At 40.5% G+C, this 25,639-nt stretch overlaps 1 protein-coding gene across 1 annotated transcript in view; it reads left to right on the forward strand.

Moving 5' to 3' along the window:
• The window catches only part of LOC135218899 (notchless protein homolog 1-like), a 202,447-nt gene that overhangs the window by 175,777 nt on the left and 1,031 nt on the right, over positions 1 to 25,639 (forward strand).

The following is a 25,639-nucleotide window of genomic DNA, read 5'->3' on the forward strand; positions in this document are numbered from 1 at the left end:
CAGCACACCGGCTGCCGGTGGGCACGGGGGGGAGAGTGTCAGGTCTGCCTCTCCTATCCCTTCAACTTCCTCGGGCTTTACTGGGAAGAGCGGGGCAATCAGGAGTGATCAAGAGGGACGCGCCCCTCGCGATCCTGCCACGATGCCCTACGAACCTGGCACGGTCCTTGGACCAACCAGATCGTATGCGCAAGTGGTAGGAAGAGACCAGGAGGGGTCTGTTGTGGTTCCTCCTGTGGAAGGAGGAGGGTCTCGGGAGGCATTCTCGTTGAAAGGGCTTGACGGTCAGTCTCCACAAGATGCAGTCACTCCAGAGATCCAGAGGTCGTTCGCGAAGGTAATTGCGCTGATTCGTCAGCACAACAACCTCGGAGAAGGATTGCCGCTCCCACCTACCGAACCCACATCGGGCTTGGAGGCGTTCTGGGGACCTAAGAAGGAACCCAGGACGGCGGTGGGTCTGCCGCGATCAGCCTTGGCTGACAGCATACTAGGCCAAGTGGATGCTCTCGTCTCTGGACAGGAGGGTTTGCTTCGGTCTGGTAGGTCTGCTAAGCTCCTTCCTCAACCTCTACTGCGACAGAGGCACTTCTACGTGCCTTCAGAGGACCCTCTGCCGCCCAAACAGGTTAACCCAGAGCTAGCCAGGCTAACTCCGGGGGTGTCTCTTCCACAGCTCCTTTCGGAGAACCTTTGGTTCTTGCAGCAGGAGGCACTTGCCTTGGAATCTACGGCAATGGCAGCATTCCAAGCAGTCTCTTGGCTCGACCTGTGGTCCCTCACAGTGTTGTGGTCCCTCACAGTGTCGAAAACCGCGGCCTCCTTAGGGAACATCACTCCTGAAGGGGTCCCGGCTTTCGTGAGACTGTGCCAGTCTGGGGGTAGGGCCATTGCCTACCTGGCCCACCAGACGGCTAACTTGTGGGCCAACCTGGTTCTCTGGTGTAGAGACGCTGTTCTCACCCGAGTGACCAGGGCAGCCGGGTGTGAAACGGCTCTGGGTCTTCGCAACGGACCGGTGCGGAGTTCCTCCTCTCTCTTCCCAGGAGAGATGGTGGACGCTGCGGTGGAAAGACGGCGCACTGACAACAGTGACCGTTTAGTACGCCAGGCAGTCTCGAAGGCGTCTGGGAAGCCTCGAGCTGCTGCGGCCAAGCCCAAGAGTTTGGTTAGCGCTTCCTCTGCGGCCAAGATGATCGCATCGTCGAAGCCCAGAGGAAAGACTCTGCCTTCAACTTCTTCAAGGAGCGACCGTCACCAGCCCTCCTCCCAGCCCTCCTTCTCACGAGGGGGAGCTGGGAAGAAGGAGTCGAAGAGAGGTGGGAAACGCTAGGGACAGTGTTCCTCCTCACCTGCTGCCGGAAGTGGGGTGGTGTCTGGCGAGCCATTGGGCAACATGGCAGCGATACGGTGCGGAGACCTGGATAGTAAACGTCCTTCGGGAGGGATATCTACTACCCTTCGAGTCTCGGCCACCCCTCACCTCCAACCCAGTCCATCTGCAAACCTACGTTCCTGGCTCGACCAAGGACGTGACGCTTCGGCAGGAAGTAGAAGCCATGCTGAGTAAATGAGTAAATGTGCTGTGGAGATCATACAGGATCAGTCGCTGGGCTTCTACAGCCGCCTCTTCCTAGTGGGGAAGTCCTCGGTGGGCTGGCGCCCAGTGATAGATCTCTCTCCCTTGAACCGATTCGTTTGCCAAACTCGGTTCACGGTGGAAACAGCACGTTCAGTGCTCGATTCCATCAGGGAGGACGACTTCATGCTTTCTGTGGATCTGAAGGACATGTATTTCCAGATGCCCATCCATCAATCCTCCAGGAAGTACCTCCGCTTCATCCTTGACGGGAAGGTGTACCAATTCAGGGCACTTTGTTTCAGTCTCTCAACCGCCCCACAGGTGTTCACGCGAGTGTTCATGCTGGTGTCGGCTTGGGCCCACTCGATAGGGATACGTCTCTTGAGGTATCTCAAAGTTTGGTTAGTCCTGGCTGCAGGACAGCGATCGACTCCCCGAATTCTGCCGCGATCTGGGAATCGTAGTGAATTACGAGAAGTCAGAGCTCGAACCCAAGCAGAGGATGAATTACCTGAGCATGCTGATCGACACAGCAGCAGGGCGAGTCTTCCCCGCAGATCAGCAGGTTCAGGGAGGCAGTAAGACAGTTCCTGTCTCTACAGGAGCAACCAGCTCAGCAGTGGCAAGTTGTGATCGGCCACCTGTCGTCTCTCGAGAAGCTAATCCCTCACGGGCGTCTTCACCTGCGGTCTCTTCAGTGGAGACTAAAGGAGTGTTGGTCACAGGCAAGGGACCCTCCCTTCTTCCCCATGTCCCTCATGGAGGAGGTGAGGCAGGACCTAGCCTGGTGGCTGGACAACGGGAACCTCGTAAGAGGTCCCCCCCCCCCCCCCCCCCCCCCCCTGGAGCTCAAGGCAGCATTCCTTGCTCTCCAAGAGTTCCAGGACCGTCTGGTGAGACACTCGGTGGTGTTGATGTGCAACAACACCACAGTAGTGGCGTACGTCAACAAGCCTAGTGTCCCTCCTGCTGCACCAGTTGACGTTGCAGGTGCACGAGTGGGCCACGGCACACTCCGTAGAGCTGTCGGCCCGCTACGTTCCAGGCAAGAGGAATGTAGTAGCCGACAAGCTCAGCCGTCGGGATCAGTTGATAGGAACCGAGAATGGTCCCTTCATCCAGACGTGGCGGAAAGGCTCTTCAACCTGTGGGGGCGCCCAGTCTTGGATCTGTTCGCCACCCAGCACAACAGAAAACTCAAGGTTTTCTACTTGATTGTGCCGGACTCATGGGCAGCCGCAGAGGACACTCTAAAGCATCCGTGGGACAACCTCTTGTCTATGCCTTTCCCCCATTCTGTCTGATTCGCAAAGTGATCAGCAGGGCGCTGATCACTGCGAACCTTCAGATGATCCTGGTGGTGCCCAAACGACCTCAGGCCGTTTGGTATCCGGAACTGCTGGCTCTGCTTGCTGAATCGCCGAGAGAAATTCCCCCTGGCACAACCTCCTGTGCCAGCCACACTTAGAACGGTACCACCGGTCCGTCGAGTCCCTGTGTCTTCATGGCTGGCTGCTATCCACCATCTCTTGCGAGCGAGAGGCTGTTCTCGCAGCGCAGCAACAGAGATGGCCAGATCCCTCAGACAGTCCTCTGCAGCTGTCTACCAGGGGAAGTGGTCCGTCTTCTGTGGTTGGTGTCGTGGGCGGGGTCTCTCTCCTCTCAGAGCCACTCTTCAGCAGGTAGCAGATTTCCTCGTCTTCCTTCGCCAAGAGAAGCTCCTCTCTGTCTCTGCAGTTAAGGGCTACAGAGCCGTCCTGGTCGTCACTACGCTGAACAGGAGGCTGATGCAGGTAAGCTACACAACCGAGCCCCATTCTATCCCTTTCAGTAGGGATAGAAGTGTTTATCCACCACTCCCCAACAAGGGGGGGAGTGGACGCCAACAAGAGACAAACCCATAACTTTACCTTGACTCTTGAAGTAGGAACTAGTTTTTGTTTTTTGCTGTTTATAAGAGGTACGCTTGCCTCCCTCTTATAAATCTGGTCCAGAAGTCTGACCACTGATCCTGCGGTGCACACCCCGATCAGCTGGGCAGAGGCTAGGATCCCTTCCTCTGCTCTTACGACCAGGGAGGGAATCCAAGGTAGGACGAACACCAGTCTGTTCATAAGACTCAGATTCCACCCACCAATAAGTGGGTCTTCCTATTGTTAAAGGACTGAGGGTTTGTATTACGTATCGGAACAAATAACAATTTGTCGAAAATTGTATTTTTCCTAACTATACAAACCTGAGGTCCTTTACATATAGTCCCACCTCATGCCACCCCTCACTCTGCGTTTCCTGGGCCTAAAGCAAAGTGACTCCTCTCCTCGCAGTCGAGCTTACCGCTAACTGCCGGACAAGTAGTTAACTACCGAACCCCCTTGTTTGAAGCTTACGGCCGGTTCAGCTGCCGCTAAGTACCTTCCTATTGTTAAAGTACCTCAGGTTTGTATAGTTAGGAAAAATAAAATTTTCGACAGGTTGTTATTTTCTGCAGGAGCTATAATCTTCTTCCTAGCTGGTTCCCATTTTTATATGGGGTTGCCGTTTCCATCTATTTCTGCCCTGCGCTTCTGCCTCATCAGTTCCCTTCTCATGTAATTCTCTCACACAGTCCTTTCATCTCTTTCTTGGTCTCCCTCTTCTTCTTCTTCCTTGAACCTCCATCCCCTTAGTATGTCTCCCAGCGTGGCCCTCATCTCTCCTCAACAGGTGTCCATACCATCTCAGCCTCCCCTCCTGCACTTTCTTTGATACTTCCGCCACCTTAGTCGACCCCCTTATTTATTCATTTCTGATCTTATCCTCTCTTGTCACCCCTGACATCCACCTAAGCATTCTCAATTCTGCCACATCCCTCTTCTCTGTCTCATGCTTGCTGTTTCCTTATCATAACAGCATTGCTTTTCTTACCACCGTCTTGTGAAATTTTCCTTTTAACCTTAGCGGTACTTTTTTGTCACGAAGAACTCCAGAGGCCGCTCTCCAGTTGTTCCAGCCTGCCTGTACCCAATGTTTTACTTCTTCTTCCATACATCCTCCAGCATTAACAAAGGATCCCAAATACTTGAACTTATCAACTCTCTTTACTTGTTTTCCACCAAGCTGAATACTTTCTATATATGTTTCCATCTTTCCAATTTCATTTCCAGATCTTGCTGGCTCTCTGCACACAGAACAGTATCATCCACATACAATATGTTCCATGGTACTGCCTCCCTTACTTCCTCTATTATGACGTCCCTCACTATGTTAAAGATAAATGGGCTCAGAGCCAACCCCTGGTGTAATCCTACTCTCACCTCAATACCCTTTGTCTCCCCAACACTGCTCCTCACTCTGATAAATAAATTCCAGTACATCTCTTGTATCAATCGCGCACACTTCTCTGGCACCATCTTCTCCCTCAGACTCTTCCATACCTCTTGTCTCGGGACTCGGTCATAAACCTTTTCAAGGTTAGTGAATACCATATGTAGTAGGTCCCTTTGCTTCTCCCCGAATTTCTCCATTAGTTGCCTCAGAAAAAATATACCATCTGTTGTTCCCCTTCCCTTCATAAATCCCATCAGCTCTTTACCTATTTGTACTTCTTCTCTCAGTCTAGCATCTATCATCCTTTCCAGTATCTTCAAAGCGTGGGACATTAATTTAATACCCCTATAATTACCACACTCTTGGACATCGCCTCTCCCTTTAGAAATTGGGATCAATATACTCCCACACCATTCATTTGGTATCTTTTTCTGCTCAAGGGAAAGATCATACAGTATACCACTCCTTCATCTCCTAATGCTTTCCTTGCTCCACAGGAATCATGTGTGGTCCAGTTGCCTTCCCATTCTTCATCTTCTTCAGTGCATTTAGCACCTCTTGCCTAGAAAACCTCATTACCATGTCAATGTTCACTTGCCCATCCTCTCTTATTTTCTTCATTTAACAACTGTTCAAAATATTCTTTCCATCTCTTCACAATGTCCTCCTCCTTTCTAAGTACTACACCATCTTGATCTTTTATTTGTTTGATATGTGTAATATCTTTGGTGCTCTTATTTCTAGCTCTTGATAGCTTGGTCATTTTCTTTAATCCTTCCTTTGTCCCCAGTTCATTATACACATCATCATACGACTTTGCTTTAGCTTGGACTACCACCTTTTTCTCCACCTTGTTTTTCTCTCTGAACCTATCTGTCTGCCATTGACTGTGACTCTTCCCATCTTTTCTTTGCCTCCTTCTTATCTCTTATACTTTCTCAATGTCTTCATCCCACCACCAAATCTTTTTCTTCCCATATGATACCAGATGTCTCTCCTAGCAGCTCCTTTTCATGCCTCCTCATTACTGCTGCATTTCGTGCCCACCATTCGTGAACATCTTCAATTCCTATGTCAATATCCTCCAAAACCCTCTGCTTAAACTCTCTTTTCTTATCCCCTTCCCTCACTAATTTAATTTTCCTTATCCCCTTAGCTTTGGTTTTTCTTTCCCTTTAAATCCATACATAGCATTCTGTGTTTGGGGACTACATGGTTGCCTGGAATAACTTTGCAGTTCTTGACCTCCACCAGATTCATCCTTTTATACAGGAAGTAGTCTATCTGGGAGCATCTTCCCCCACTCCTGTATGTTATTAGGTGTTCCCTTTTCTTCTTAAAGAATGTGTTTACTATTGCCATGTCGAATGACACAGCAAACTCCACTACACACTCTTCCTGGGTTTCTCTCCCCTATTCCATGGCCCCCATGCACCCAACCAATTGTCTCATTTTCACTTCAGACTTGGCCATTCAAATCTGCCCCCACTATCACCCTCTGATAGGAGCTATAATGCAGACGAGAAAAATTAAAAGACAATTAGAAAATATATGAAGCCCCTTATTTTGAAAACGCACAAGCGCCCGCCCAGAGAATCATCCCTGTGGAGAGCTGTACATAAACCAAAGTGAACAGTAAGGCATGTACAGAATGGACATACCCTTTTTCTCCCCTACTACAGACAGTCCCTGGTTATCTGTGATCCAGTTTTATGGTGTTTCTTTAGCACCAAAAATCGTGCTGAAATTAGCCAATTTCTGGTTATCATTGCCGATAGTACATACCTAATAGAGGCACCAATTATCAGCACCGATAAGCACAGAAAATTGCTGATTTTTGGTTATCAGTTTCTTTCACTTATCATCATGCCATTGAACTGAATCCTTACCAATGGCCAAGGACTGCCTGTACTACTAGCCCTATAATTTTGTCCACTTGCTTCCATGCCTGGCTTCCCCACTTCTTTCCCATGCCATTGCCAGTCTTGTGTCTTGGTTAACCTTCCAAGTGAGTGTTGTGTAGTGGAGATGATTATCCATCCAACTGGTTCTCCTAAACTTAAGTCACTGACAGACTCGCATGCACCTGAGAGAGTCATACTGAACATACAAGGGTAGCTGGTGGGAATTACCCAGAGTAATAGCCCCCTATATCAAACCTGTTGAGTATACCCAGGTATCAACAGACAGCCACTGAAAAGTCGTCTTCATGGAGGTGTAGTGGATGTGGCGGCTATCCAGCCTGTCAGATATCCTAGACCTAAAGTCCCTGTCATACTTCCCTTGGGAAGAGATATGCTGGCAGTCTAAGGGAGTTTAAGGGGTTCTGCTGGGTATTCGGTCCCTCAGTTGTACCTGTAGCCAATCCCAGTTGATGACAGACAGCCAGTGGAAAGGCATCTTCCCGGATGTGAACCATCTTGACTCAAGTCCAGAGGCTTCCAGCCCTGAATGGTGGCACAATATTTATAAATCAAGACCATTGAAAAGGTCTGCTGTGGACTTTAAACGCACCCCTCAAGTGCAGTGTAAGAAGGTCAGTCAGGGAATCTGTGCCTTCTTGCTGTTTTTGGGACAATCTGGAGCAGTTTTCTCCTAAATGTTCAGAGGTGGTATGTCAAGTATTAATGTCCAAATGTTTCTCTTCTGTTTCCAGGGATAAGCACTCAGTAGCGCTCGTTGGTTCCCAAGCATCCTTTTGCTCCTGAGCTCTTAGTGGATGCCAAGCAGCCCGATGCTCCTGAGTTTGTTTGTTTGTATGGTGTTCTTACGTTACATGATACCAGTAGTCATTCAGCAATGGGACCAACAGCTTTATGTGACTTCCAAGCCACATTGAGAGTGAACTTCTATCATCAGAAATACACATCTCTGACCCCTCAATGGAATGCCTGAGAATCTAACTCGGGGCAATAACATACCGATGACACCATTGAGGTGCATCCAGTAGCTCCCCAGTGCCCATTTGTGCCTGTGCTTATAGAGTTTTACAAACATTTAGTCAAGCGCTTGGCACAAGTGCTGGAGTTTATGGCATCAACTCCCTCACAGCAATCTCTTGCATCTTCGAGTTTTGATCCATCACTGGATTCTGCCTTTTCTTTTCCAGTCAAGGCGTTGTTACTACAATCTCTAGTGTTGCAGCCCTGACTTTGTGGTTAGGGACTTTTTGAAGAGTCCGACTTTCTGTCAAGAACATAGAAGGCATGTGTCTTAGTCATTCCTCCCTCTAGAACTTCAGCGAATCTATTCTTACCAAAGATTTTATGCAGGGTCTGATTTGTCTTTACTAGGAACCTGGATGTATTTCAATGTCCATCGAGTTCCTTGCTTGTTTTCCCAAGTTCCTCTCATGCCTCAGGCTTCAACTAGGATGTACTAGTGAGATCCCTGTCTACCCTGGGATCTTTAGCCATAACAAGGTCCCATTCAAGCTCTAGATCCGTTCATTCTCCCTTTGGAAAATAACGGACATCATTGTTTCTGAAGAATAGGAAACCCTCTGTCCAGTTACAGCTCTCTGGTTTTCCTTAATGGGTATGCATTAAGCTCACTCTCAGAGAGGGCTTATTTTATATATGTTCAAGGGGAACATTTGCATTCATTTTATGTGATAGCTAAGGATATCAGACCAGCATCTTCTTTAGCTTTCAGGCACTTATGTCTCCTACTTCTATTCTGCATGATTCTACTGGAAGTTTAATCATCCTCTGCGTTTCACTTTCTTAAGGAGTGAAACTTGAACTCATGACTCTCCTGGTGCCCAATTCATCTGGAGCCAGTTAAAAGTCTGGCTCCCAGCAATAGGGCTCTATAGCGCCTTGAACTTCTAGCTCGTGTGATGCCCAGTTCGCTTGGCGACAGCTACAATCTGTCATCAGCTGCTGTCTGATACCAGTTATAGAGCCATGAGCTCATTTGGCTCCCAGCTCTCCTAGCGCCTTACTCATTTGGCACTGGTTACAGCCTGGCACCATCTCTTGCTCTGAGCTCCTGCCAGCTCCCATGAACACCCACCAGTCCCTAGCTCATAGCTCAACTGGCATACAGCACTTCTGACACCAGCTACAGCCTGACACCAAATTGTTTTCTGAGCATCTAAAGTGCTCTTCAGCTCTGTGGGATAATAGGGAAGTCTCTGTCCTTTTGGCATTTTCAAAGGATCATCCTTTACGTATAGTGATATGGCAAGATCTGTTTCATCTACTGACTAGAACATATTACACCTTAAGACACACTCAGAATTGGGAGAGCGAGCCGTTTGCCTTCAATGTAAAGCTTAGGATGTCAGAGTAACCTCTACCCCTTTAGCTGATAGCAAACATTTTATTCCTTGTACATCCATTCTGCCTTCGAACTATTGAGAATGTAATTGTTCATCGTTTCTCAATAATTTTATAGAAATTAAAAGTGTTCAGATCATTTCTAGGGACTGGCATGGTATAGTGGAAGGAAGAATAAGAATTTTTCCTATTGCCACTTACCCACACATCCTCAGTGTGCAGAAGTCCAGCAAAATACAAGTAAAGGCACAAGAGTATCTTGCGCAACATGTTTATCATGGATAGATAATGTTATTAAATCGAGACTTAATGTGCAAATAGTAGAGAATGAAGAGGATGAAGAGGAAGAAGAAAACAGAAAAGAAGAAAATAAAACTGAAGTGATAGAAAAAAATAATGAAAACAAAAAACAGAATAAGAGTATGGTTGCAGATACTCATAAATCTGCATATGAGGCAATGCAGCAGCATACATACGATGAAATAAATTATGACATGACAACACTAAATAAAATCCCAAAGAGGCTTTACCCAGATCATACCGATTGGAAAGAGCATGAAAAAAAAGAAAGGAAAGACAGTCTGCACCATTTTGAAAAGAGGGAATTGCAGATTTGGTGAAAGATGTTACTACAAGCATCCCAAGGTATGTCACAATTATGATATTTATGGCAAATGTGCATACCTAGACGGCTGTGTAGATGAATGCAGCAATCTACATCCAAAAATATGCAAAAACTTAAAAGAAGGAAAAGGATGAAAGTTCAACAAAAAATGTAGATATATGTACCCTGTAGCCAGGAATCAAAATCGCTTAAATAATAAAAACCAAACTAAAAATGAAGCAAATAAAGAAAGGAACAAAGAACATGAAGTGAAGGAAAAAAACAAGCCATCACCGTGTTATGGAATGTCAGCATCGAGAATTCAAGCATCAGCTCCCAGATTCAGTGCAAGGAACAAGCACTGTACAGGCAGTTCCTGGGTTGCGACGGGTTCAGCTTATGATGTCCTGAGCTTAAGGCGCTTTTCAATTATGTTCGTCAGAAATTATTTCCAGGATTACAACGCCTACAACGCTCATCTGGCAGAAGAAATATGACACCAAAAATGAAAATAATCAATATTTGAACTTTTTTTTTATGTAAAATGCAATAACAATGCAGTTTACATAGTTTTGAATGCACCCAAAGCATTAAAAGTAAGCTTTTCTTAGGATTTTTGACGATGTTCCGGCTTACAATGTGTCTCAAGAACAGAACCCCCGTTGTAACCTTGGGACTGCCTGTATGTATGATGCCAGGGGATGGTGCAGATATGGAGATAAATGCTGATTCATACACAAAATGAATAAATATGAAGATGGAAGATCAAATGTATTGGAAAAGTTGGATTTTTTAATGTCATAATTTCTGGAAATGAAGAAAAGAACAGCATACCAGAAAAGGAAAGAGACATGGGAAAATCCTTATTATTACCCATATTACATGATCGGGACAACAGGGTTTAGTTACGAGTAACTCAAAGAAAAATAGTTCTTAGAAGAACTAACCCAAATAGAAAAAATAGATATACCGTATGTACTAGCGTATCATCCGACTTTTGAAGCCCTAAGTTTGGAGCTTTTTTTAAGGGGGTCGCATCTTACATGAGATATAAAATTCGAGCATGTAATAATCATATATTAGTATTGTATGGTAAAATACAAACATAATGGATATTCATCTTTTCCATGGATCTTTTAAAAAGTTATGTTTTACTTCACTGCATCCAATAATAATATATGTATTTTCATATACAAACATAGCAATCATGTTTTGGTTTGAAAATCAGCTGAAGGCTATTGCGAGTAAGTTTGTTTTACTGAGTTGAACACATATCAGAGCGACTTTCTTGCTTCTAGTTAGCGCAAATGAATCTCAAGATACTTTATTTATATCACTTAAAAATGTATCGATTATGGACAAAATTTAGTTATTTTTTCGTTAGTAGATGGCGCTGAGGGCATGTTTATTGTGTAAACAAAAATCAACAGATTCCATTCGATATTTTCACTTTATCTCATCAGAATACTACGAGCTTTACATATTTATCTTTTATTGGAGTGAAAACAGTAATATGTGTTCTTTTCATGCCCAATACTTTTGATTAAAACACATTTCTCTCATTTTGTTTAAGGTCGAGTTTGAAGGCACTATTCCAAAGTTTGCGAGTTTCATACATATATATCTTACAGTAGTCATGACGAAGCATTTAATGCCATATGTAATATTAATAATATCAAAATTAATAACTTGAGTATAATGGCTGCTCTTTGCGACAAGGTACCAGGATTTGGATGTTTATATACCTGCGGACTGGTTTGAAAAAGATGCTCATTTAGTTATGCCTTCCCAGAGGAAGCCAAAAGCACTGATGTGGCTTGTAGCTGAATCTCAGGGGGTTACAGGGAACTATTTCAAAATATACAAATTAATTCAGAAAAAAGTAGGAACTATTGCACCGGGAGATATATCTCGTTTTGGAAAAAATAGTTACCTTATCCATGCCAAATCATGCTCACAATTCGTAATACTATCCAACCTGAAAACAAATGATGATATTAAGTTGGATGTCAAACCCCACCTAAATTTTAGCTACGGAAGGGGAGTAGTCTTTAACAAAGATCTGTATGAATTTACAGAGGAGATATTGGCCATGTGTCCACTAAATGTATGGAAAGTACACTAAGTCCCAGGTACATCAATGGTTATCCTTACTCTCCAGGATGCTGATGTACCTTCCCACATTATTATTGAAAATGAAATTATTAAAGTTCAACCATTCAAGCAGAAGCCACTGCAATGTTTTAATTGTTTTAAATTTGGGCACCCGTCAAAAGTTTGCAAAAACAAAAAAATGTGTGGTATTTGCTCCAAATCTTACCATGGAGAATGTGCACTTGAGGCCAGGTGTTTAAATTGCAACTCAAATCATAAATCTACTGACCGGAGCTGCGAGCTGTATAAGTGGAAGAAGCTGCCCTTACAAATCCCAATTTAGAACATATAAGTGTGGGATATGCCAAAAGACTATTAAATAAATTGAGTAGCTATGCAAAGGCATTAAAATCAAACCCACCTAGCACTGCCAATAGTTCTAGAAAAAGAAATATACCATCTAATGATAAAATGCTGCATGATGAGGTAAGCATATTGCCTTCTGAGGCTTTGCCACAGTGTATTAACAGTGGGGCATTGCCCATCCCCGTACAACCTTCGTCCCCCATTACAATAAGTAGTACAAACCTCTCTCAGGCTATGTCCTTGCCTGATTTGATGGAGGTTCCACTTAAAACCAACTTGCCTGGTGCACCTGTTGTGAGGAAGGTGCAAAAACCTAGAAGCCCACCACCTATTAATCGAAAGAGAGAGAGACCTCCATCTCTCTCACCCCCTTCCATAAGAAACATTAAAACTATGACGTCAAATAAATTTGATGTTTTATCTGTTGATGTTTCTGATCAACTGGAAGATAACTTGAGTATATCAGAAATTCAAGTTGAGGTCCACCATCCGCCTCAACAAATAGATCAAAAGGACACAAAGAAAAAGACAAAAGTAAAACCCAATATATCAAGACCATCTCTAAAGAAACCTACAGGAAATAATGTTAGATTAAAAGTTGCCAATGGGAAGACCTCATCAAAGATGTCTTCCAGAAGTGATCCATAGTTTTCTCCTCCATTTTGCAATGGAATTGTCAGGGTTTAAGGGCCAAATATGAAGAACTTAAGCTACTAATTCATGAGCATTCCCCCATATTTGTATGTCTACAGGAGAGCTAGCTTGATGCTAATACTCCTTGTCCTCGAGAGTATGTTAGCTATAGAACACCATATAATCAACAAGCAGGGAGCCATGGCAGAAGTCTCATTTACATTCGTCGAGATGTTCCCCAAATATCTTTCGTACACCTCTGCAGGCAGTGGTTGTAGAGATTGATATAGGGAGAAAATATACAATATGCTCTCTGTACCTACCTCCAAATGATAATATTTTGTATGATAATTTAGTAGAGGTGATTCAACAACTCCCCCAACCTTTTCTCTTTCTGGGAGATTTGAATGGTAGACATCCTTCATGGGGCGATGTTTTAGCAAACACAAGGGGCAATATTATATCATCAATTGTGGAAAATGAGGATGTCGGACTCCTTAATACAGGAGAGCCCACACACTTTCATGTCCAGACAGGTACCTTGTCATGCATTGACCTATCAATTGCAAGCTCTAATTGCCTTCTCGATTTCGATTGGAGGACATTAGATGATTGGCAAAATAGTGATCATGCACCAATCATTATAAACACCAATAATGGTCCACCTTCACAGAGATCGCCACGATGGAATCTTGACAAGGCAGACTGGGGTAGATTTCGTGAGCTAAGCGAAATTGAAGGGAATGCAGAACAGTTTGAAAGTATTGATGATGCCATAGACATGCCGAATGGAACCCTTCATACAGCAGGAGTCAATTCAGTTCCCAAAACAACAGGATTATTCAAACGACGACCAGTCCCCTGGTGGTCTTCAGAACTAACTGCCCTGCACAGAGCCACAAGAAGGTCTTTAACCCGATTGCGCAGACGCCGTACTGAGGAGAATTTAATTATATACAAGAAATGTAGAGACCAGTTCCGTCGTGCCATGAAAGAAGCTAGGCGCCAGTCTTGGGTGTCTTTTGTTTCCTCCATTAACAGTAGAACACCACCATCTTGTGTGTGGAGGAAAGTAAAAAAGATAGCAGGCAAATTCACCCCCAACCCACCACCAGTGTTGGAGGTGAATGATCAGTATGTGACTGGAGCAACTGAGGTTAGCAATGCCCTGGCAGATCATTTCTCAAATGTATCAGGCAAGTGTGAAGCAGCTCCTGGTCACCAGTTTAGGAGCATTGAAGATAAGCACATTTTAAATTTTGCAACAGGAAGGGAAGAGTAATACAACTCTCCTTTTACTGAAAGAGAATTTGACTCCGCACTTGCTACGTGTAATAGTACAGCCCCTGGACCCGATGGAATTCCATATGCAATGATTAAACATGTACCTGTTAATACCAAGTTGTTTATTGTAAGCATTATTAACAGAATATGGCATGATCATAGTTATCCAAGTGTTTGGGAACTAGCCATTATTTTAGCCTTTTTAAAACCTGGTAAGGGTAAGTTTTTAGCTGCAAACTATCGACCAGTTGCATTGACATCCTGTTTATGTAAGATCATGGAGAAGATGGTCAATGTAAGACTGATATGGTACCTGGAAAAGAAGGGTATTTTATCACTTATCCAGTGTGGATTTAGAAAAATGCATTCAACAACTGATGTGTTGATACGACTGGAATCCTCTATTTGTGAAGCCTTTGCTTCCAAACAGCATCATGTAACAGTCTTTTTTGATCTTGAGAAGGCATATGATACTGCATGGAGATATGGTATACTTAAAACCATTCATGAATTGGGATTACGAGGAGAGTTACCATTGTTCATTCAATCATTTGTTTCACATAGATTTTTTCAAGTGAGAGTGGGGGAAACTCTATCAGAGAGGAGATGTCAGGAAGAAGGAGTTCCCCAGGGTAGTGTGCTAAGTGTAACACTATTTGCACTAGCCATTAATGGGATATCATCTGTCATTCCCCAAGGTATTCTCTCAACATTATTTGTAGATGATCTCTCCATATCATTTGCTGGATCTAGAATGTCGATGGTTGAGAGAAAACTACAACTCTCAATTGACAAAATTATTCAGTGGGCTGATATGAATGGATTTAAATTTTCGACAAGCAAAACTGTTGTTGTCCATTTCTGTCGTATTCGGGGAGTACATCCAGACCCGGATATACGTATACATCAAAGGCCAACGGATCCCATGTGTAAGTGAAGCTAGCTTTTTAGGTTTGATATTTGATTGCAGGTTGACATGGGTTCCTCACTTAAAGGCGTTAAAAGTTAAGTGTCTTGAGGCCCTGAATCTTTTAAAAGTATTGTCACAAACATCATGGAGGGCAGACCGCAAAACTATTTTAAAATTATACAAGGCCTTAATTTTTTCAAAAATTAGTTATGGGTGTAAATATACTCCTCAGCCACCCCAAGCCATTTAAAGGTATTAGATTCTATACACCATGCTGGTATTAGATTGTCTACGGGAGCGTTTAGAACTTCGCCTATTCCAAGTCTCCTTGTTGACGCTGGAGAATTAACTTTAGACCTTTACCAAAAGTCTTCTATTATTCGGTATTGGTTTAGGTTGCAAAGACTTCCCAATTCTTTAGCCTGTCAGACTGCAAACTTTGTAAGGCATTGTAGATATTTTGAGTTACACCCAAAATCTCCTCAACCTTATGGTTTTCGGGTAAAACAATTAATAAACGGTCTTGATATAGCAAGAAATAGTTCTTCCATTTAGGATATCACCAACCCCTCCATGGAAATTACCAGAGATATCTTTTTGTAAATATTTTATTGGTATAAAAAAGAACTTGACTGAATTAGAAGCCAGGTGTCTCTTTCATGAACATGTCGAAGAACATAGGGAATCGACTTTTATATATACAGATGGCTCCAAATCTGATGCTGGCGTTGGATTTGGAGTATATAGTGCGTAGTTCTTTTAATTGTAGAGGTGCACTTCCTCTAGTATCTTCCATATCTACTGCAGAACTATGTGGCTTATTAACCGCTATTGAGAAAATAGCATTAAAAGATGAGGGCAATTTTACCATTTTTAGTGATGCAAGAAGTGTCCTTCAAGCTTTAGAAGTTTTTAACTCTAGTAACCCTTTGGTTTTAAAAATTTTAGAGTGGCTTTTCATTATTGGTCTGAAAGGCATAACAGTTCGATTTTGTTGGGTTCCGGCACACGTGGGTGTGTGTGGAAATGAGGAGGCAGATTCACTGGCAAAGAATGCTACAAGTGAGTTGCTACCAAGAAGGTATCCCATTCCATGTAATGATTTTTTACCTATAATTAAGAATTTTATTTATAATAATTGGCAAAAGCATTGGGATAGCTTAGCTGATAATAAGATGAGATAAATAACAAATGTTATATCCCCTTGGAAATATAACGTGATGCCCCGAAAGTGGGAGACTACTCTTTGTCGTCTCCGAATTGGTCACACTTGGATGACACATGAGTTTCTGCCAGCTGGCCAACACCAACCATATTGTGACGACTGTTTGATACCCTTGACTGTGAGGCATTTGTTGACTGAATGCCCCACTTATAGCACAGAAAGAAATAGATATCTGTTTGAGGCTCGAGGTGAGGATGGCAGGTTCATCCTTACCAAGATTCTTGGACATGATGTGTCGTACAATGCAAGTGGCATTTTTAAATTTATTTCAGAAGCAGGTCTTCTGAAAGCTATTTAACTTTTACAATGACATATGTATTTGCTTTTATGGTTTTAATTGAATACATTTTTATTCTTTATTTATAATAAACGATATTGGCGTCAATGACCTTCGATGTCGGGATACCAGAAAACTTACAATCATTCATTCATTCATTCACACATATAGTACTATTATCGTACATTGGCAACAAAGATATAACTCTAATAAACTTACGCCATCAAACATAACCATAGATAAAATTGAGAGAAAATAATTTTAATCAAAACTTCAGGGCTTGAAAGAACATGTTTCTGTTGTTTTCATGCCGATAAAAGATAAGTAATGTAAAGCTAAAGGTTTGTACTACAATGAAATAAACTGAAAATAGGGAATGGAATCACGTAATATTTTTACACAATAAACATGCCCACAATGCAATCTGTTAACGAAAAAAAATACTTTATTTCATGAGACGTATTTAATCATATTTCTACGTAAATACACACAGTAAAATGACAAATTACCTTGTCTTATATAAGTAAAGTATCTTGATATTTTACGCTAACTAGAAGAAAAGCAATTCGCTCTGAATTGAGTTAAATACGGAGAAATAAACTCGTATTCGCCATCAGCTGATTTCTAATCCAAAACACTGACAGCTTTGTTAGTATTTTATGATATAATAATATGAGAATACATACAATATTATTGGATACTGTAATGTATAACTTTTTAAAAGAATCATAGAAAAGATGCATATTCATTGTGTTTTTATTTTGTAAATATATTAGCCGTCAGCAGCCTGACATTGCTCAATTAGGTATGTTGATGTTGGTCCGAATCTGATTCCCATTTTGTGTCCATTTTTTTCAACTGATATGTCATAGTCAGAATGCATTGATCCTCCAAAATTGGCTTATATTAATAAATTACTAAATTATATCGTATATGTAGTATACAGTACACTATACTGAAGGCTAGGCTACTGTATTCGTATATTGATATATGTACCACGATATCATCATCATCATTATACGCAAGGCTAACTTGTTTAATGTTATTCAATTTCTCTTTTTACTGAATTATCATAAGCCAATGTGCATTGAACCTAGAGAATTAGCTGTTATTGATAATTACTATGCCATGTATGTTTAAAGTATGCTGTGTAGTATAGGCTAAGGCTAACCTATATGTAAAGATGGCACTGATTACCCTAGTGTAGGCTAGGCAAGTATAATATTCTTATGGAAAATTAACCCCCTTACGCCAAAGGGGTATAATAAAAATAATCTCCCGTATGCCGAGGGGGTCTCGGAGTGAGCGCCGAAGCGGAAAAAATATTTTTTTCAAAAAATCACAGCGCGCTTAGTTTTCAAGATTAAGAATTCATTTTTGGCTCTTTTTGTCATTGCCTGAAGTTTAGTATGCAACCATCAGAAATGAAAAAAAATATCATATATAAATAATGCGATACAACTACTATCCGACTTAAAACCTGCTCGACATACGACCACTCGTACTTACAACCTTACTTCAGACAGTTGACCATTGAGTTACTTGGCACTGCGCCATCTCATGAGAACTCTCATCACTCAGGCAGCATGAGTTTGAGTTACCCTGCCCTATCTGCAGCATCATTTGGTATTAACTGTACTGTAGACTGAATTGCAAACCAATTTACGTAAGAATTGACTTCTGACATGCATGCAAGAACCTAACCCCATTGTAACTCAATGCCTGATTGTACGTAATATATACTATTACATAAATGATTAAAATGTATTAGTAGAAGTACATTATGGTAAAAAGATTGAAATAATGATTGTACATTACATTACAGTACTAAGTAGGCACTTTTATATAGCAAAGGTTTGATAGTATACCCTACCCAGTATGTTGGCCACTTTCTAAGGTTCGACTTACATCCATTCTGACTTACAACCAGTGGGTCGGAACCAAACTTGGTTGTAAGTAGGTTAGTACCTGTATATGATAGCACGAAAACAAAATTTAATTTATAATTGTATTCAAATCGCGCTGTGAGCAAAACAGTTAAAGCTAACGAGTTAATTTTTTTTCGTTGTTTTGTACACTAAATTGTTATCATTTTGGTATATAACACATTGTAAAACAGTCAAAGCAACACAGAGAAAATATTATCACCATAAATCTAAATTTTTACACATGCAACTTACATGGCAGATATATACTTAGCTTATGTCTCTGACGTCAGCTAAGTATATATCTGCCAGGTAAGTATGTGTAAAACTTTATTGTATCTTAACAATTTCATATTGTTCTAGAGACTTCCAATTTATTTCAAAATGAAGATAAATGATTGAATATTACTATATGTACTGTAAGAGTTTTAGCTTACAATTGCAGTTTTCAACCATTTCGGACGAGTTGAAGTTGACCGAATGTCGAATTTTTTTATATACAAATATTTTGAAAATGAGAAAAGCTACAACCTTCAATTATTTTTTTGTTGTATTCTACATGAAATTGCGCACATTTTCATATATAAAACTCTATGAAACGGAGCAAATATAACGAGAATGCGACGTATGCATTTTGGAGATTTGCGGCGGAGAATCTGTGCACGGAGGGAAGGGAAGTTTTTTTAAAAATTCACAATAAATCTAAATATTGTACTAGAGACTTTGAATTTATTTCAAAATGAAGATAAATGACTGAATATTACTAGACTGTAAGAGTTTTAGCTTACAATTGCATTTTTCGACTATTTCGGTAGAGTCAAAGTTGATCGAATGTGTTTTTTTTCTATTTGTCGTGATTTATATGCAAATATTTCAAAAATGAGAAAAACTACAACCTTCAATCATTTTTTTTGTATTCTACATGAAATTGCACACATTTTCATATATAAAACTTCATGTAACAGCTAATTTAAAATCATGCAAACATTACGACAATCGTACGAAAAAATTTCTGATTATTTTCGGAAGAGTTACCGTGCGAACGTAAGGAAAAGGCTTTTTTTTTTTTTTTTTTTTTTTCATAAATTCACCATAAATCGAAATATTGTGCTAGAGACTTCCAATTTGTTGCAAAATGAAGGTAAATGATTGAATATTACTAGAATATAAGAGTTTTAGCTTACAATTGCGTTTTTCGACCATTTCGGTAGAGTCAAAGTTGACCGAAGGTTGAAATTTTGGCACTTATCGTAATTTATATGAAAATATTTCAAAACTGATAAAAGCTACAACCATGGGTTGTGTTTAGTTGTATTGTGCATGAAATTGCGCACATTTCCATATATAAAACTTTATGTAACGGCAAATTTAAAATGGTGCAAAATTACGACAATCGCACAAAAAAATATATCGGAAGAGTTACCGCACAGACATAAGGAAAAAGTTTTTTTCATAAATTCACCATAAATCAAAATATTGTGCTAGAGACGTCCAATTTGTTGCAAAATGAAGGTAAATGATTGAATATTACTAGAATATAAGAGTTTTAGCTTACAATTGCATTTTTCGACCATTTCGGTAGTCAAAGTTGACCGAAGGTTGAAATTTTGGCACATCGTTATTTATATGAAAATATTTCAAAACTGATAAAAGCTACAACCATGGGTTGTTTATTGTTGTATTCTACATGAAATTGTACACATTTTCATATATAATACTCCATGTAACGGCTAATTTAAAATGGTGCAAAAATTATGTCAAAGTGACGAAATAATTTCCGAGATGTGTCACTGATACTTTTTAGTGCGGTAAGAAATAAATTCGCACTTGCGCGCCTGCGTAACGATTGTAAACAAAACAACGCCTTGATCCGTGAGTTCCCAGCATCCCCCAAGGCGCGTGATTCAAAAGTTTTCGGCTGGTAGGTCTATAAGTATTTTTCCGCGAATTTAAAAAAAAAACTTTTTTATGTAGACATTTAATACGTCCAATCGGCACCCGGGAGACAATTTATCTCAACGTTTAATATGTCCAATCAGCGTAAGAGGGTTAACACAGGCTGACTTACGTCCTAATCGATTTGTGACTGGTTGGTCATAACCAGTTGCGGTAGTAAGTCGACTACTACCTGTAATGTAAAAATATATCAGTCCTATTCTCCTTAACGTCATTTTAACTATGGTAATTTTTTACTATCGCACGATGGTTGAAATGCAAAATGCAAGCAAAAAGGCTGTTATAGGATTGGTTGTGAATGAGGTTAATTATGTTGAAGAAATAATAGTGTATAATACAGTGTTACCTCAACATACGAAAGGCTCAACTTACGAAAAACTAGAGATACGAAAGCAAATACGAAAAATTTTACGGCTCTACATACAAATATTGCTCAAGTTACGAAAGGTTTTTGCTGTAAAGTCCCGAGATTCGCCTGGACCACCGAGAACAATTTTAAAACTAGCGCCCCGCCAACTGAGTAAACTCGCCACCATCCTCCTACTCTACCATTGGTTCCTGGTGCTAGTCACCCCATAAGATCCTGCTCTCCTATTGGTCAGCATCTACCCCTTGTGCTTTATGTATTCTATTGGTAAAAGGATGCTGTAAATTTAAAAACTTATTCATGCAATACATTTAATAAAAAAAAAAAACATTAGGTAAAGATAGAATAAAGAATAGAAATGAATGGTTATTATACTGTTTGGTAGTTTCATTAGTTGAAAGATACTAATGAAAATTTATGGCTTACTGTGTCCTAGGAAAAGTGATTGCTTGGCGATTGTTCGATACTCGTAAGAGCTGAATGTAAACAAACGATTGGAAGTTTTGTTTTGTTTTGTTTGTGTATTATAGTTAATGATTAATTAATAATTATTTGAAATGAGTACATACTGATTATTTATACACTTTATTGGCATATTCTAAGCTTTTAGCTTCTTAGGTTTAGATGTCAGAATCATAGACTAGGCTACAGTAGCAACCGCTAACATAGGCTAGGCTTATTGCTAAGGGACATATGCTAAAGTCCTAATATGTGCAGTAAAAATGGGTTTGAACATTACATGCAGTTGAATATTACTCAATTATGTACAGTATTTTGCCTTTATGGAGTCATATTTCTTCCATCGGATCGGCGTTGTAACCCTAGAACATGTGTTGTAGGCCTGGAAATATAAATTACTGGGGTGTTTTTATAGGGCTTGGAACGGATTAGGCATTTTAACATGTAAAATGCGGTTCAAGATACGAAAAACTCATGATACGAAGGCCGCCTCGGAACGGATTAATTTCGTATCTCGAGGTACCACTGTACAAGTATTTTAGACCATAATGTCATAGAATTAACAGTCCATTCCAAAGCAAGTGAAAACAGAGATAAACAAGAGATGAAAAAGTGGGAAGGATATGGAAAATACAATTTCTATAGTAAGAATAGAAAATGGTCTGAAATAAATGAAGAATTAAACAAAGATTGGGAAAACACATTTATAAGTGATGATATACAGGTAAATACGGGTATATTATATAAAATATTAGAGAAAATAGTGGATAAATATATACCGAAGACGAAAAGTAAACATCAGTCATGTATACCAAGAGACAGAAGGATCTTGTTCTAGAAAATCAGAAAGTGGAAAAAAGGTCTTGCAAAAGAAAAGAATGCATGGAAAGTGATGGAACTAAAAGTAAGATAGAAAAGGCAGAACAAAAGATTATACAACCAAAAGAAAATGAAAAATGGGACTTGGAAGAAAAGACCCTAGTAAATATCAAGCAAAACCCCAAACTATTGTACTCGTATGCGAAAAACGTGAATAAAAGAAGAGAGATTATCGAATCAAAAAAAGGAAATATGCAACATATTAGCATAAAGATATAAGAGAGAATTTACCCCTAGAATTGATAATGATGCAGAAATAAAGAGATGAAAATAGTGAATATTTATTGGACATAGATATTAATGAAGCTGATATTGTGCAGGCTATTAATGACATTAAAAATGGATCAACAGCTGGACCAGATGGTATCCCTTCCATATTATTAAGGCAAAGTGTAGATACAGGCAAGATTTATGATGAGCACAAATATGCATATATTAACCCTACTTTCAAAAGTGGATCAAGAGTAGGGGCAAGTAATTATATGCCTGTGAATCTAACATCACATATTATGAAAGTGTATGAAAGGGTAATGAAGAAAAATATTATGAAACATTTAATAAAAAAATAATTTGTTTAATATAAGACAACATGGTTTTGTACCCAGAAAAAGTACACAAACCCAACTGTTAGTCCACCGTGAGAATATAAAAATATGATAAACAGAAAAGAAACAGATGTGGTTTACCTAAACTTTGCAAAAGTTTTGACAAGGTAGACCATATTATTGAAGAAAATTAGAAAACATAATATAGTGGACAAAGTAGGAAGATGGATAAAAGAATTTTTTACACAACAGAAAACAAGTAGTCATTGCAAACAGTGAGAAATTAGATGAAACTATGGTAATATCCGGTGGGCCACAAGGTACGGTGTTAGCTGAATTACTGTTTGTTATTATGATTGTAGACATAGACAGTAATGTTAAGGACTAGGTAGCAAGTAGTTTCGCCAGTGACACAAGAATAAGTAGAGAAATTACTTGTGATGAAGATAAGAACTTGGTACAAAGAGACCTTACCAAAATACAGTAGTGCCTCAGGTTACAAAATTAATCTGTTCTGAAGCGGCCTTTGTAACTTGATTTTTTCGTATCAAGAACTACATTTTACATGTAAATTGCCTAATTCGTTCCAAGCCCTACAAAAACACCACAGTAAATTTTATAATAAGCCACATTGACCAATAAACAATGAAATACAACAATTTGGACCATTCAATACTTAACGCAACTGTTGCTGCACCTGTAAATAAAGTGTATTAGTGTACAGGGTACAAGAAATAATGTGTGTACATGTACGTATATATGTAGTAAAATGTGGAACCTTACCTTTCAAGTGAGGTGTTGTCCGAAAGTGGCGACAGAGGGGGAGGACAAACGGCAGAAAACATGAACACTTAATTTTACGAAGCACAATAAAAAATGGCAGAAAACATTAACACTAAACTTTACGAAACAGATTAACAAATGGCAGAAAACATTAACACTTCTTGATTATCTCCATCTTCGTCTCCATAGAACCCCATCCTCTTCTTTCCTTGAACTTCAGCAACATTCTTGGGACCCATGGCTAATAACGTAAGTCATCAAGTTCACACACAACACGATAAAGTAACTTACAGTACAATGAAAGCGAAATCACTAACGCGAATTTACGTTAGCAAACGAAATATATGTGAACGAACGAATTCCAGGTGTTTGCAAATGACACTGCCGCAAAAAATGGTCAAGGAACGCCTTTACATACGTAGAGGCATGATGGGACAGATGCTGACCAATAGGAGAGCAGGATCTTACGGTGATGACTAGCATCAGGAACCAATGGGAGAGTGGGAGGATGGTGGTGAGTCTACTGAGTTGGCGGCACGCCAGTTTTAAAATTGTTCTCGGCAGCCCGGCGAATCTCGAACTTTACCCTTTTGCAACCTGAATTATTTTTGTACACAGAAGCAAAAAAATCTTCATCTTTGCTTTCATAACCTGAAATTTTTGTATGTAGGGACTTTCGTATGTAGAGGTTCCACTTATATGAATGGGCAGAGGTAAATAGGATGGTATTTAACTCTTGATAGATTTGAATCAATAAATTATGGAGATAAAGAAGGAAAGCTATACGTATGCATATAGGGGACCTAATAACGAGATTATCACAAATAAGGAAGCAGTTAAAGACCTTGGTTTGATGTTGAATAGGAATGTTGTGCAATGATCAAATAGCAATACTATTGGCAAAATGCAAACCAAAAATGGGAATGTTGTTGCGAGCCGAACACACGAGTATGCTCTATAAAACGTATGTACATAGTCCACTTGAATATTGCAATATGGTATGGTACTCACACTACCAAAAGGACATTGCACAAAAAGAGAGTGTACAAAGGTCCTTTACAGCTAGAATAGAAGAAGTTAGAGATCTTGACTACTGGGAAAGACTACAATTTTTCAAATTATATAGTCTAATAGTGCCCAAAACTATACCAGGAAAACTAAGGAAAGCACATGGGACATTAATCCACTACGCATCAGCATCGACAATGCAGTGTCTATTCAATGCGTTACCATCTCATCTGATGAACATATCAGGAGTGAGCATAGATGTGTTTAAGAATAAGCTCTACAAATGTCTAAGCTGTATCCCAGAACGTCCAAGATTAGAAGATGCAAAATATACCAGAAGATGCATTAGCAATTCTCTGGTAGACGTCAAAGGTGCCTCACACTGAGGGCCCCGGGCCAACCGGAACTAGCTGTAAGGTCTGTAAGGTAAGGCCCTGTAATAAGGTGTAGAGTTTTGCAGAGCCAGCCGGTGCAATGCACCTGAAGCACCCACCACTCTTAGTGGATGGGTTGTGGTTTTATCCCAGTGTAGGTGATAATGTATGGTTGTTTTAATTTGGTGCTGTGCCCAGGGCAAAGCTGGGGATCTATCATGCTTTACCAGCATGCGGACATAAACCTTTGCTGTAAAGCTCAAATTTATGCAGTTGGTAAAACCTGGCTATACTGCCACACTACTACAGGTTAAAACAGGCACCAACCAGAGGCAGTATCCCAGTAGCTTTCTCAACTGATTGTATTCAGTGCTAGCAACTTTCCTATTTCAATTTATTACACAATCTAATACTTTGGAGTAGTACAGGCACTCCCCGGTTATCGGAGGTCTCGGTGAATGGCGATCTGGTCTTATGGTTCTTGTCCAGCGCCAGAAATTTGGCGATTTATGGCACCAAAATGGGCTGAGTGTTGGTTTGGCACCATAAGGTGCCAATAATAGAGTTTATGGCAGTGCTATAAATTGCCAAGGTTTAGTTAATGGGGGTTTTTACTTATCAGCACTCGGCCAAGAATGGAACCTCACTGATAACCGGCGACTGCCTGTATACGTCCATGTCTCCCACCTCCTGTCACTGTGGCTGACAATGTGGGAATCAGCTATGTAATTGGTAAGTTACTAATATGAAAATTACATTTTTATAATACGTATACTTGC

This window comes from Macrobrachium nipponense, chromosome 1, assembly GCF_015104395.2.
Source record: "Macrobrachium nipponense isolate FS-2020 chromosome 1, ASM1510439v2, whole genome shotgun sequence".
Taxonomy (NCBI): domain Eukaryota; kingdom Metazoa; phylum Arthropoda; class Malacostraca; order Decapoda; family Palaemonidae; genus Macrobrachium; species Macrobrachium nipponense.